We start from the raw sequence: 13,917 nt of genomic DNA on the forward strand, positions 1-13,917 counted from the left end.
TATAGGGTTTTCATACACAGTAAAGCCCTATACAAATGTAGACATTTGGCACCAAAATGGGTATATGGTATGAATAGGGAGTGATTATTCAAATCATAAAAATTCATTGGACAATTTTCCCTGGTTACCTATTCATCATCTGGGTTTACCAAAGTGCTTTGTGCACAGCTGATGACAATATAGGTACTCCGGAGATGTTTTGTTCTTTTCAGAACATTCATCAAGAAGCATTTCTGTGCCAGAAACTAAATTTAGCTGGTGGGGAGAAGGTGGTAGAGTGATGAATCAGACGATCTCTGCTCTCAAGGTCTTTATAATCTAGTAAAGAAGGTATTATGTACATATTAGCCTGGTAGTTCTAAACCAGGGACAGTTTTGCCTCTCCCACCGCCCCTGTCCCTGAGACATTTGGCAATGTCCGGAGACATTTTTGATGATCAGAACTAGTAGAGGTCCTTCTGACATCTAAGGGAAAGAGGCAAGGGATGCTGCTAAACATCCTACCTTGCACAGGACAGTTCCACACAATAAGAATTATATGATCCCAAATTCTGCGAGTTCCCGTCGTGGCGCAGTGGTTAACGAATCCGACTAGGAACCATGAGGTTGCGGGTTGGGTCCCTGCCCTTGCTCAGTGGGTTAAGGATCCGGCGTTGCCGTGAGCTGTGGTGTAGGTTGCAGACACTGCTCGGATCCCGCGTTGATGTGGCTCTGGCGTAGGCCGGTGGCTGCAGCTCCGATTAGACCCCTAGCCTGGGAACCTCCATATGCCGTGGGAGCGGCCCAAGAAATGGCAAAAAAAAAAAAAAAAAAAAAAAAAAAAAAATGCTGACAATGCCAAGCCTGAGAAACTTGGAACTAGCTCTATTACCTAGGACATCGGGCTGATCAATTGACTGATTCATGATTATTCGTGTTGGACCACATGGCAAATGACTTTCACCCTATGACCCCAGTCATTTTGAATCTGTGCCTGTGCCTAACCCATTATAACTGCTAAATGTCTTTTGAATGAATGAGTAAATTTGGATAGGTGGTGAATAAGGCATGAGATAAAGTGTCACTAGGCAAGATAAATGATAACTTAAAGTGAATTGTTAACTCAAGAGGACAAAATTTTTCTAGCATGATGCCAAGCATATAGTAACTGCTCAGTGAATGTGAACTGAACATATTCAGACAACCTAGCAACTCATTTGCTTAAAGCCTCAAGTGCACAATATTGAGGAATCTTATTATCAAAGTGGTCCTAGTAGTAGCTTTTCTTCTTGGAAATACTTCACTACAGATGGCTTGAGTGGCATATTGTACCACAAAAAGATAAAACTATATATTCTTACAATACAACATTGAAATTTTTTGCTAATTCAAACTTGTCCTTTCTCTAATGGGCCTAATTAGCGAATATTAGTGAACTATGAAATTTTAAACATCAAAACATTGAAGCGGCCACTTAATGAATTTAGAGAAGGAGGAAGAAGTATTTTGAAGTATGGCCTTAACTCTTTTGCATGGACTGTGACTCTTGCTCTTGATATACCATAAAAGTAAAAACAAGGAGCATAGGCATGGACTATGAGCCTATTGCTTGATTTGCACAAGTATCAATAGTAAGAGAACAGTGAAGTGCCAATCTAAATTAATGATCAAATAAAATGAAATTATATCTTTAAATTAGATCATGTCAGTAAAAAAATTTTTAATTTACTAAAATTATTGACAATTTTTTTTTCTGGAAAGTGAATCAGGTGGTCTTATATCTAGTGTTTATCAGGTAAACAGTGCTTTTATTACCTAAAAAATCTGTACTTTTGATTAAGCAATTACCTTTAATTTTGATATGTGGTTACCAAGGAAATATATTGGCTTTCCTCTTCCACCTATTTGACCTGCATTTTCTCAGTGTAAGTTGATGAGTAAGTCAGGAAATGGCATCTAATTTTGTATCAGCATTAGTCAAATTTAAGTAGGAGGGGAGCACTAACATAAAAATTTTAAATAGAAATAACTAGGATAATCTGCCATTTGGATAATCAGTATCAGTGTTCCCTGACTTTAACACAGATAATGGAGACCACAATGTCCCCAATTTTTGCAACATAAAGAGCAAAATTTCAGTTGAGTTTGAAAAAAATTCCAGCTAAGTGTTTGCCTGAACATGAGTTTAATGAGGTATATTTAGGAGTAGAGGAGGGAGGATTTTACTCTTTCCTTTTCATAAAGAAACAATTAAATAAAAATTATTTAACCTTTGCAAGAAAAGGAATCTTATGGGATAAGTCCACTGATTAATGAATGAAGTTAAAAGTGACATTTTTTTCTAAACCTCAAAGATTAGAGAAGTAAAAGAATAAACCTAGGATCAAGGAAATATTTAGTATGCTCAGCAAAAGAGGCATAACCAGTAAAAATGGGCCTTGATGTGATATATAAAGGCCTCCCTATTATTGAATATTTTTTTTTATAATGGAAATCCATTCCTCCTTTATTTTTCCCACGGGGGAAGTAGGTTTGGCTAAGCAAGAATAATATTCCTAGAAGGGTTCAAGATCAAGATATCAGAGTAGGAAGATACTGAGCTCATCCCCTCTCTCAGACACACCAAAATGACAACTACGTATAGACCGGAAAACTAGCAGAACAGATTTTCTACAACTAGGATATAAAGAAAAGGCCACATTGAGATGGGCAGGAGGGGCAGAGATGCAGTCTAATCAGAACCCGCACTGGCAGTGTGGGGACCTGCAGTCAGTAGGGACATCACAGTCAGAGAGCTTCTTCCCTGAGGAGGGAGGGAGCCAAGCCCCATGTGGAGCTCCCCAGCATGGGAACCTGCACCAGGAAAATGAGCCCTACAACATCAGTCTTTGAAAACCAGTGGGACATACATCTGGGAGAGCCAGAGGGCTGTGGGAAACTTGAAGGGCTCATAGACAAATTCATTCACTCTAGAACCAGTACAGAGGCAGCAACTTGATAAGCACTTGGGTCATATAAGAGGGAGAGTCACTGCCTAATTTTAGAGCATGTGTCAAAGGGGCAGGGATCTGGTGGAACTTCCCCTGGGGACAGAAATGCTAGTGGGCACCCCCTTTTTTTCCCCACTCTTCTTCCATTTAGCTGGCCCAGCACAGGGGAATGCCGTTTTTATCATTCCCCTTCAGCCCAGCTAACACCATGCACCCCACCCTGGCATTCCCCTGAAGACATATCCCACTTACCCTGTCTGCCTTGGGGGGCTGGCCTTTCCCACCACCAATGCACACACAACAGTCAGGGCCCAATCACAGCAGGAGGGCGCACACTGCCCTCATAGGGGATTCCCTTTGAGAACCTAGTGCTAGTGACCAGGGGGAAATTGCAACACTGAGGCCCCCCCGCCCAGGACACCTTCTACATAAGGCCACTCTTTCAAGACCAGGAGATATAGCTGATCTACCTAATACATAGAAACAAACACAGAGAGTTAGGAAAAATGAGGAGAAAAAGGAATGCCTTCCAAACAAAAGAACCAGACAAAACCTCAAAAAAAGAAATAAACTGCGGCTTAGATCTGGCGTTGCTGTGGCTTTGGCGTAGGCCAGCAGCTACAGCTCCAATTAGACCCATAACCTGGGAACCTCCATGTGCCACAGGTGTGACCCTAAAAAGACAAAAACAAAAAACAAACAGAAATGAAATAAGCAATTTACCAGATGAAGTGTTCAAAGGAACAGTCATAAAGATCCTTCCAGAGTTCCCGTTGTGGCGCAGTGGTTAACGAATCCGACTAGGAACCATGAGGTTGCGGGTTCGATCCCTGCCCTTGCTCAGTGGGTTAAGGATCCAGCGTTGCTGTGAGCTGTGGTGTAGGTTGTAGACGCGGCTCAGATCCAGCATTGCTGTGGCTCTGGCGTAGGCTGGTGGCTGCAGCTCCGATTCAACCCCTAGCCTGGGAACCTCCATATGCCTCGGGAGTGGCCCAAGAAATAGCAAAAAAAAAAAAAGATCCTTCCCAAACTTGGGAGAAGAATGAATGAACTCAGTGAAAACTTCAACAAAGAGATAGAAAATATAAAAAGAACTAATCAGAACTGGAGAATACAATAACTGAAATGAAAATACACTAGAAGGAATCAATAGCAGATTAGAGGATGCAGAAGAATGGATCAGTGATCTAGGAGACATCGTAGTGGAAGTCACCCAATTGAAACAGCAAAAAGAATTTTTAAAAATGAGGATAGTTTAAGGGACCAAAATCCAGTATATGGATATTCATATTAAAAGGGGCCTAGAAGGATAAATAAGAAAGAAAGGGGCAGAAAACCTATTGGAGAAAATAATGGCTAAAACTTCCCTAATCTGGTGAAGGAAACAGACATCCAAGTTCAGGAAGCAGAGCAAGTCTTAAGGTGAACCCAGAGACTCAACACCAAGACATATTATAATTAGAATGTCAAAAATTAAAGAGGGAATCTTAAAAGCAGCAGGAGAAAAATGAGTTACATGTATCAGCTGATTTTTTAGTAGAAGTTTTATAGGCCAGAGGAATTGAATAGCACTATATATTCAAAGTGCTGAAAGGAAAATAATTACAGCCAAGAGTACTCTACCCAGCGAAGTTATCATTCAGAATTAAAGGGGAAATAAAATTTTCCCAGACCAGCAAAAGCTAAAGGAGTCCATCACTACTAAACTGGCCTAAAAGAAAAGGGAATTTAAACAGAAAAAAACCATAACTAGAAACAAAAAAATTATGAAAGAAAAAAAAAATCATGAGTAAAAGCAAACAGAGTAAAGACAGGGGATCAACTACTTAAAAAGCTTAGTATGAAGCTTAAAAGACAAAATTAGCAAAATCTTCTACATCTAAAAAAAATTAAGTTATACACAAAATAAAAAGGTGTAAGATATATCGTTAAAACAGGAAAGGGAGGAGGAGGTTTAAAACATAATGGCTTTAGAATGTGCTTGAACTTAAGCGACCAACAGCTTAAAATGGATTGCTATATACATAGGTTGGTATATATGAATGTCATGGTAATTATAAACCAAAAATCTGTAACAGACACACACAGATAAGTAAATACAAACATTAAACTAAAGAAAATCATAAAATCCCAAGGAAAGAGAACAAGAGGAGAAGAGAGAAGAGCTACAAAATGATCAGATAACAACAGAATGGCAATAAGTACATACCTACCAATAATTACTTTAGGTGTAAATGCACTAAATGCTCCAATTGAAAGACACAGCATGGCTGAATGGATTTTTTAAAAACCAAGATATATGCACCCCTATGTTTATTGCAACATTGCTTACAATAGCCAAGATATGGAAGCAAACTAAGTGCCTGTTGATAGGTGAATGGATAAAGAAGGTGTGCACACACACATCCATCCACATCTTTATTCATTCATCTATGTATATATATGACTATTATCCAGTTATATCCAGACTATATATATTATGCAGCCATTTGAAAAAAAATGAAATCTTGACATTTGCAGCAACTTGGGCAGATCTAGAGAGTATTGTACTGAGTAAAATAAGTCAAACAGAGAAAGACAAATACTGATTGATGTCACTTATAAGTGAAACAAAACAAAAATATAATTGAACAAACAAAACAAAACAGAAATAGACTCATAGCTACAGAGAACAAACTAGTGGTTGTCAGAGGCGAGGCAGGTAGGCGGTTGGGTGAAAAAGGTGAAGGGGATTAAGAGGTACAGACCTCCAGTTATAAAATAAATGAGTCACAGAGATGTAATGTACAGCATAGGTAATGTAGTCAATAATATTGTAATAATTTTGCATGTTAACAGATAGTTACTAGACTTATGGTAATCCATTCGTAATGTTTATAAATGTTGAACCACTATGTTGTACACCTGAAACTAATATAATATTGTTTATCAATTGTACTTTAAAAAAAGAATAATATTCTGAGGTGATTATTGAAGTGGTAGGTTTGGATTAAAGAGTATGTATGTGCATTTGCCTTTACTGATGAGAACGAACTCATCCAGAAGAGCAGGCAGAGTCTCCTGTGTCAGGAATAATGTGATTTCCCTAAATCCTGGCATCCTGCTGGGTTGAGCTTCTGCTACAGGCTTTCTGACCTGATACTTCACCTCAGCAAAGAGTAAGGGCAAAGTGACTGGCCCCTCACCTGGGAAGACCAAGGTGCCATGCATCTGCCTTTCCTTTCCCTCATCCTTTCCCCATGGAAAGCTATTCTCATGGGAATGAAAAATATATTTCCAAGATATGGAAACATGAATTGGCACAAAGTTGTGTATTCAGAGAACCACATGTAGACAGTTTTGCTGGAGTATTAGCTGCAAGAGAAAGAATGGTGAGAATGTAGGCATCCAATGAGAAATAATAGATATGTTTTTCAAATTGTAAAGTGCTAGACAAGATTTTAGGTTTGCCTAGCACTTCCCATTCCCAAGGAGATGTTCAAAATATTTAATAACTGGTAGAACACCAGCACTGGGCAATCAAAATAGATGTTCAATTAAGCAGAATGGACACTTCACCATAAACAATGGGGATTGCCAAACTAATATGTACAGTGTAGTATGAACCATGATTATTTTATATGGTCATGAGAGTCAGTAGTGCTGCTTTGTAAACTGAAAGCAATATGGAAACACATCCTATTGTAATAATGTTTTATTTATTTATTTATTTATTTATTTATTTATTTATTTATTTATTTATTTCCATGGCCCATGGAGGCTCCCAGGCTAGGGCTCCATGCCACAGCACAGCAATGCCAGATCTGAGCTGTGTCCATGACCCACACCACAGCTCACAGCAATGCCAGATCCTCAACCCACTGAGCGAGGCCAGGGATCAAACCCACAAACTCATGGTTACTAGCCGGGTTCATTTCCGCTGTGCCATGACAGGAACTCCTGTAGTAATGTTTTAGATGCAGCTAGATTGAGGGTCAGATCACCATTATATAGAAGAAATAAAAGCAACTGCTAATTTCTATTGAACTCACATTTTTATAACTGATTTTGGACTGATAAGTCATCACTTCCTCTCATCACTTTTCAGATGAACTAGACATTTTTAAATGTCAGGTTTTGGGTCTCTTTAGATCATCCTCAATAAGACCATGTTTAGCTGCCTGACTGCAAGTTGCTTTTTAAAATTCTAAGCTATCTCTTATTCCCTCATCTGAAATAATATTCCAAAGGCCAAAAAAATATATATATATTCCCATAACATCTATGCTGGAGAGGGTGTGGAGAAAAGGGAACCCTCCTTCACTGTTGGTGGGAATGTAAATTGGTACAACCACTGTGGAAAACAGTAATGAGATACCTCAGAAAACTAAATATAGACCTACCATATGATCCAACAATCCAACTCCTAGGCATGTATCTGAACAAAACTTTCATTCAAAAAGATAATGCACCCCTATATTCATTGCAGCACTCTTCACAATAGCCAAAACATGGAAACAACCCAAATGTCCACCAATGGATGAATGGATTAAGAAGATATGGTACATATGTACAATGGAATACTACTCAGCTATAAAAAAAGAATGGAATAATGCCATTTGCAGCAACATGGATGTGACTAGAGGTTCTCATACTAAGTGAAGTATGTCCGAAAGAGAAAGACAAATACCATATGATATCATTTAAATGTGGAATCTAAAATAGGCACAAATGATCCCATTTACAAAACAGAAACAGATCATGGACATGGAGAGACTTGTGGTTACCACGGGGGGAGGGGAGAGGGAGTGGGATGGGCAGGGAGTTTGGGATTGGTAGGTGCAAACTATTACATTTAGAAAGGGTAAGCAATGGGGTGCTACTGTACAGCACAGGGAACTATGTCCAATCTCTTGGGGGTAGAACAGGATGGAAGATAGTATGAAGAAAAAGAATGTACGTATATGTATGACTGGGTCACTTTGCTGTACAGCAGAAATTGAAGGAACAGTATAAATCAACTATATTTTAATAAAAATGTTTTTAAAATGATAACCATTAAAGTAAATCTTTCCATTCTATTTTCTTAGCCAAAATTGTAGTACATAGTCTTCTATCTTATTAGCTAATTGATTTTCTAAATTTGCTTCCCCCCAAATCAACACCCATTTCACCATTACAGTTCATCTTAAAAGAATCTCCCATACGGCCAATGTGAAAAGTCAGGATATCTAACTGTTTCTGCAGGGCACAGTATCTTTGAAGGATTTTCTTTTGTTATTTTTGTTCTTTATGTTGCCATTCCTAGTTGTTTCAGAATACCACCAACTCTACAATTTCTTTTGAAAAGAATACCATCATATGTACAATTTAGGCAACTTGGGAGCACATTGCTTAACTTAGATTGTATTTGTAAATGTTGGAAAGATCCTTGGAAATGATAATCTTGGAAAAATTTTGTTGTATGGGTGTCAGAGTGACAAAAGGGGATGATTTAGGAAATACTGTGGTACCGAGGCTTATAAATTCTTTACATAATTTTCCTTTTCAAGGTGTGACTCTTATGGTGTGATTGATACTATGGACCAATAAAATCTCCAAAATATCTTTAAGCCAAATTGTTCACCCTCTTGACATTCCTCATGGACCCTAAAGGGTTATATTTGTTTGAGACTGGATCAGTAACAAATTAAAAAATAGTTGATATTTTAAAGGGTGGCAAGATTAGGAATAATTCTTTTTGTTTTTCCTTTTTGGCCTTTTGGTTGTAATACTTTCTGTGCTCTAAACTCTCATATATCGGTATAAAAATGAAAAACAGTAGGACAGTTTTTGTCATTGGAAAATTTCAAGGTCAGGCTGAATGACTATCAGGTATGCTCTAGAAGAGATACATACATATAAAGAAAACTTGACTAATGTGACCTCTTGAGTTACTTTTTTTTTTCTTTTTGCTTTTTTTTTAGGGCTGTACCATGGCATATGGAGGGTCCTAGGCTGGGGGTCTAATTGGAGCTTCAGCTGCTGGCCTACTCAACAGCCACAGCAACATCAGATCCGAGCTGTATCTGCAACCTATACCACAGCTTATAGCAATGCCAGATCCTTAACCCACTGATTGAGGCCAGGGATCGAACCCACAACCTCATGGTTCCTAGTCAGATTAGTTTCCACTGCACCATGACAGGAACTCCTAAAGTTGCTTTCGTCTTCAAGTTCTGTGTTCTGAAGTTCACCCTCTAATCTTCTGGTGGTGACGCACCATATTGAAAGGGTAGGAGTTTCTTCTGGCTACCATCCTTGCTTTGTCTTGAACCTCCCTGCAACTTCTATGAGGGTTACAGCTCTGAGAATTAAACAGGAGATGGAATGGGTGGGGGAAAATAGTCCTAGGAGACTTGGAGCTGTCCAGCAGTCAAAGTCCCAACTAATGAGATTTAGGGCAGATTTGAGCAGAGATTCAGTTACATCTATAGGTATTGAGTATGCTTACATGTGTGTAGAAGTATATGCTTAGGCAACCCCATCCCACGGAGTTTTTTTTTCCTGCTTTCTGTATTGCTTTTTATTTTAAATGAGGTCAATTGTCTATTAAACTATTTAAGGTAAAAAGAAAGTAGTAATGTACAGGGTGAGATAGAAGAAGAGTTGAAGAGGAAGGAAGGCAAAAACAGGACTGTTGCACTGTACAAGGAGTCCTTCAGCTTATTAATTTAAGCTCTTTACACACACACACAGTGTAAACATGCCTCATAAGTAGACAGGTTCAATTCCATAGCAACTGCATTATTTATATTTTGCAATCAGTAATAAGTCATTGTAGCACACTATTTGGAAAAAAAAAAGAATGTGTCAAGTTTTAGCTTGCAAACTTTATCCTTTCCAGAGTACACAACCAAAATATTTTAAATAAAGTAAATTTGGCCTAAAAAGGTTGCCATCTTTTTCCCTTTGCAAGTGGCAGGTTCATTCATTCTGATGAATCCCCATTTGATCAAAGTTTTGAAGAATGATATGACAATCTTTAAGCATGTTTATAATTTTTTTGTAAGTGGCTGTATACTATCCCTCTTTTTCTTATATTTTCTTCTGAAAGGAGGACTCGGCATTTCCACAGACATCCTAGATTTGAAAAGAAAGGATATTGGGAAAACTTCTCATCCAGCTCCCATGTTTTAGGCAATTAAAAAGGAACTCAATTTTATAGGTAAAAAAACAACTGAAAGTGGAGAGGCTAATTGTTCCATAATAATTTTTAATATTTTTTTCTTTTCTTGGCCACCTTGCAGCAATAATTTTTTAAATCTACAGAGTAATACATATTCGTTGTAGAAGATTTGAGAACTACCAAAATACACAAAAAAAGAAAATCAAAGTCATCCTGGCATAGCTATTAACATTCTGATGTATAGCCTCCTAAATACATATGTACGGTCACATACATATTTGAGGCTCAATATTTCCTTTTCTTTTCTTTTCTTTTTTTTTTTTTGGCTGCATCCATGGCATATGGAAATCCAGGTCCAGGGACCAAATCTGAGTGCAGCTGCAATCTACACCACAGCTGTGGCAATTCCAAATCCTTAACCCACTGTGCTGTAACGGGATCTCTGAGGCTCAATATTTCTTTAAGAAAAAAAGAAAAGGCAAAGTGAAAGAGCTGTTGGTCCATCTGATTCTAACCTGAAATCACTGTCCACCTATTTTAACCATCTTCATGAGCATGTCTCCTCTACCCTCGGGCTCAACCTGACAATAGATTGTAGATGAGGTGCCAGATTTCCTATTTAGAGAATAGCACTAGGGTTATAGGCAATTCCTTACCTTTCTTTTCCTGAATAGAGACCCAAGAAATTGTAAAGGAAACATGATACTGCAAAAATGGCTTTGTTTTTATGAGGTAACATTGGAGGTTGCCATGTTGACAGCTGCAAAGACAATCACATGCTTATAGAGCAGAGAGCCCTACAAAGGAAGAAGTTAACTTTAGCTTTAAAAATCCTTTTATCCTCCATGATTTTGATGGCTTTAAATTTGTCACCTGAATGTGATATTAACATAATCGTCTGCATTTCAGCTAATGAATGCACCTGCTTCTAGGACTTTATTTTAGCAGTTTTAATGAGCTTTTCAAAAGAGTTTGCCTGGACTCACAGCACTGCTAGAGAAATAGCAGCTGTAAGCAACTAACAACACATTCAGTATTTGAATCAAGCTCTGTGAAGTTGTTAAACTTGAGAAGGAGCATCTATCCATCTGTCTGTGATAAGGGAAATGAAGTTGAGATGTAGCTGTGGCATTTGGAAAAGGCGCTAGAGTCAGTGGGGCTGGCCAGAGATGGTTATTCCTTCTTGGCTATAATGCACAGATCCCAAGCAATTTATTTAAGCTCTCTAAATCCCACTTTTTCTTCTATATAGTAATGGTACCCACCTTACAAGCTCATTGTGATGATCAAATGCCTCATTTGTTGTAGGCATTCCATCATGTTAATTTTTATTATAATATTGTGTTTATTATTAAGTAGATGTGACGTTAGGTGGATCAAGCACATTCTTTTGATTGGCTGTAGGTTTGTAAGATAGCTCTATGGTGAATAATTGCTCACTGAAACGTACGATAAGAAGAAAACAAAAACTGATCTCTTTTACTTAATAATCAGGGTGTCTATTTCAATGCCAAATCACTGTGCCATTTTTGAAAATCTAGAAATTTTAAGTTCCAAATCTCTAAATAATCCTGTAGGCCATTTAGAATTTCTAAATATTATGTAGATATTAGGATACTAGCATAGGTATTTACTTTTAATATATATTTTAATACTTTTTATTTTATTATCAAATTCATTTCATGCTTATTACACTCTGATTTCAACACTACATTTTCATCACGGTAATCTTCCTTTTTTCCCCCCATATGCTCCTGTGTACCTTAATTTGAAAAGTAAGTAGTAATAACCATCCAAAACTCAATTGAATGGAAAATGAAAAATAGGACAAATGTTGCTTTAAAGATGCACATAGCAGATAAATTACAGCTCAAGTGGAGGTAACACCATGGAATAAAGATGATACAAATTTTGATCTCTCTCTCTCACTCTCTCTCTTGCTCTTTCTCTGACTCTTTCTGAAAAACAGGTAGTACAAAGGTGAGAGAGCTGTTAAGAAAAAGGAAAATTTTCCTATTCCCATTTTATTTTATTTCAATAAAAGTGAGACAGTGACTCTGGCTGGGATGGATGTAATTTATTTTCCAGCTCCCTTTTCCCCATTATACCCTTCTGGCCAACAGTATTCCCTCAGTAATTGGAGCTAGGTCATCAGTGTTTCCTCTCTACATGCCATGATGCTGGAGAATCACTCAGGAATCTTCGCCAGCTTGTTCTAGGGTTTTCTCTGGAAAAGTATTGAGTTTTAGAAACCACCAACTTGAATCTGCTGGAGTAAGCAGATTTCTGGGAACTATTTGCATCCCTGCATTTCAAAAGATCCCCTTTATTCAGACTTGCATAAAGCATCTTTCCAAAGGACATTCAGTTCTTCTCTTAGACCGTAGCATTGTAATCTGAGAAAACAACCCCAAGGGAGCTCACTTCCAGCTGCCCTTTGACTGTGTTTTGCTGGGCTCACACTGATGAAGACCTGTTGTCTATGGCCTGGCTATTCAGAGTGGTCCTCAGAAGGGCACCACTGAAGGGCAGCACCAGCATCAGCTGGGAACCAGTTAGAACCACAGAGTCTAAGGCCACATCCCATACCTACTGAATCAGAATCTACAGCTTAGCAAGATTCCCAGGTGATTCAAATGCGCATTTAGGTTTAAGGAGCAGTGGTGGAAAAGATCTGTCTGGGATTGCGTTTTTCAGCAACAGAACACACACCATCTCCTGTTCCAAAGTGGTATCCTTTCACTTTCCACTTCCAGTTTCCAAACAGATTTCTCTGCAGTGCTCCTGGGTAAATTATCTCTATTTTGGATGAGTTCCCAACCACGGGTCTTGGAGTGATCTGCATTTCTCTGGTTCAGGTGGTCAAATGTGTATCTTAGCACAGCCTCCCACTAGCCAAACCATACCCATTCCCCTCCAAGTCATCTTGCCCTCCTTATTCCCATAGCTGTAGTGTTACCATGTTCATAAATTATTGTTAAAGAAGGAAATTACCAAAAGAAAAAAATTGTCTCTATAAACCTGCATAGTTTAGAGCTAAAGAATATGTTAAAATTTTCCATTGTGGAAATTTCCCAGCTACTGGGCTCTTTAGATTTTTTTTTTTTTTTTTTTCAGAGCTACAAGCAAGAATGGAAATTTCCAATTGCAGCATCAAGGGCTGCTGTTCTGCTGACTGTCTTGCTCAGCCGGGGTCATCTGCTTCTCTAAGACATCAAGGAATGCCAAGGTAGGTCTGAGAGAACACACACACTTCCTCTGCAGGAAGGAAGAAATGTCTTCACATTGCCTCCAAGCCGTGACGAGGAGAGGGGTAGGAGAGGTGACATGCCCTGCTCCATCCACCTAATTTTGTTGATTGTTAACCACCTTTCAGCAGCTCATCCTATTTGACATCTTTCCAATCGCAGCTGCCTGGCAGGTCTTTTTTTTTTAAGAGATCTCGAAGGTAGGTGGGAGCTACAAAGGGAAAGAACCAACGTTTGCTGAGATCTTCTAAGTACCCCACCAGGTACTTTATATATCACTTCACCTTCCGGTGACCTGCCCAAGGTTAACTTCTGATTTTCTCCACACCACATTTGAAAGCTTCATTTGGCCTTCCTGAGACAGCTTTACCTCCTCCCCATCCCCCCAAGCCTCCCAGAGACTGGTCATCTTCAAACATCCTGGAAGTTTTGTCCCCACCTCTTCAATAATGTCAACAGCTCGGTTCTTTTTCACCGTATCCAATTGAAATAGATTTCCCTTCACAGCTGGTCCTGATGTCTGAGTCAACAGGCATCTAATAGTTTCCTAAAT

The 13,917-nt window shown here is 38.6% G+C and overlaps 1 protein-coding gene and 1 long non-coding RNA gene across 13 annotated transcripts in view; one reads left to right on the forward strand and one right to left on the reverse strand.

Annotated features, from left to right (window-relative positions):
* Positions 1-13,917, reverse strand: part of MKLN1 (muskelin 1) — a 338,714-nt gene that overhangs the window by 267,616 nt on the left and 57,181 nt on the right. The gene's annotated exons all lie outside the window — the stretch shown is intronic.
* The window catches only part of LOC106506781, a 277,552-nt gene that overhangs the window by 91,405 nt on the left and 172,230 nt on the right, over positions 1-13,917 (forward strand). For all 10 annotated transcript variants that reach the window (XR_002340361.1, XR_002340364.1, XR_002340368.1 and 7 more), the window contains one exon: positions 13,234-13,345. This is a non-coding gene — a long non-coding RNA (uncharacterized LOC106506781). The remainder of the gene's footprint in view (positions 1-13,233; positions 13,346-13,917) is intronic.

This window comes from Sus scrofa, chromosome 18, assembly GCF_000003025.6.
Source record: "Sus scrofa isolate TJ Tabasco breed Duroc chromosome 18, Sscrofa11.1, whole genome shotgun sequence".
NCBI lineage: Eukaryota > Metazoa > Chordata > Mammalia > Artiodactyla > Suidae > Sus > Sus scrofa.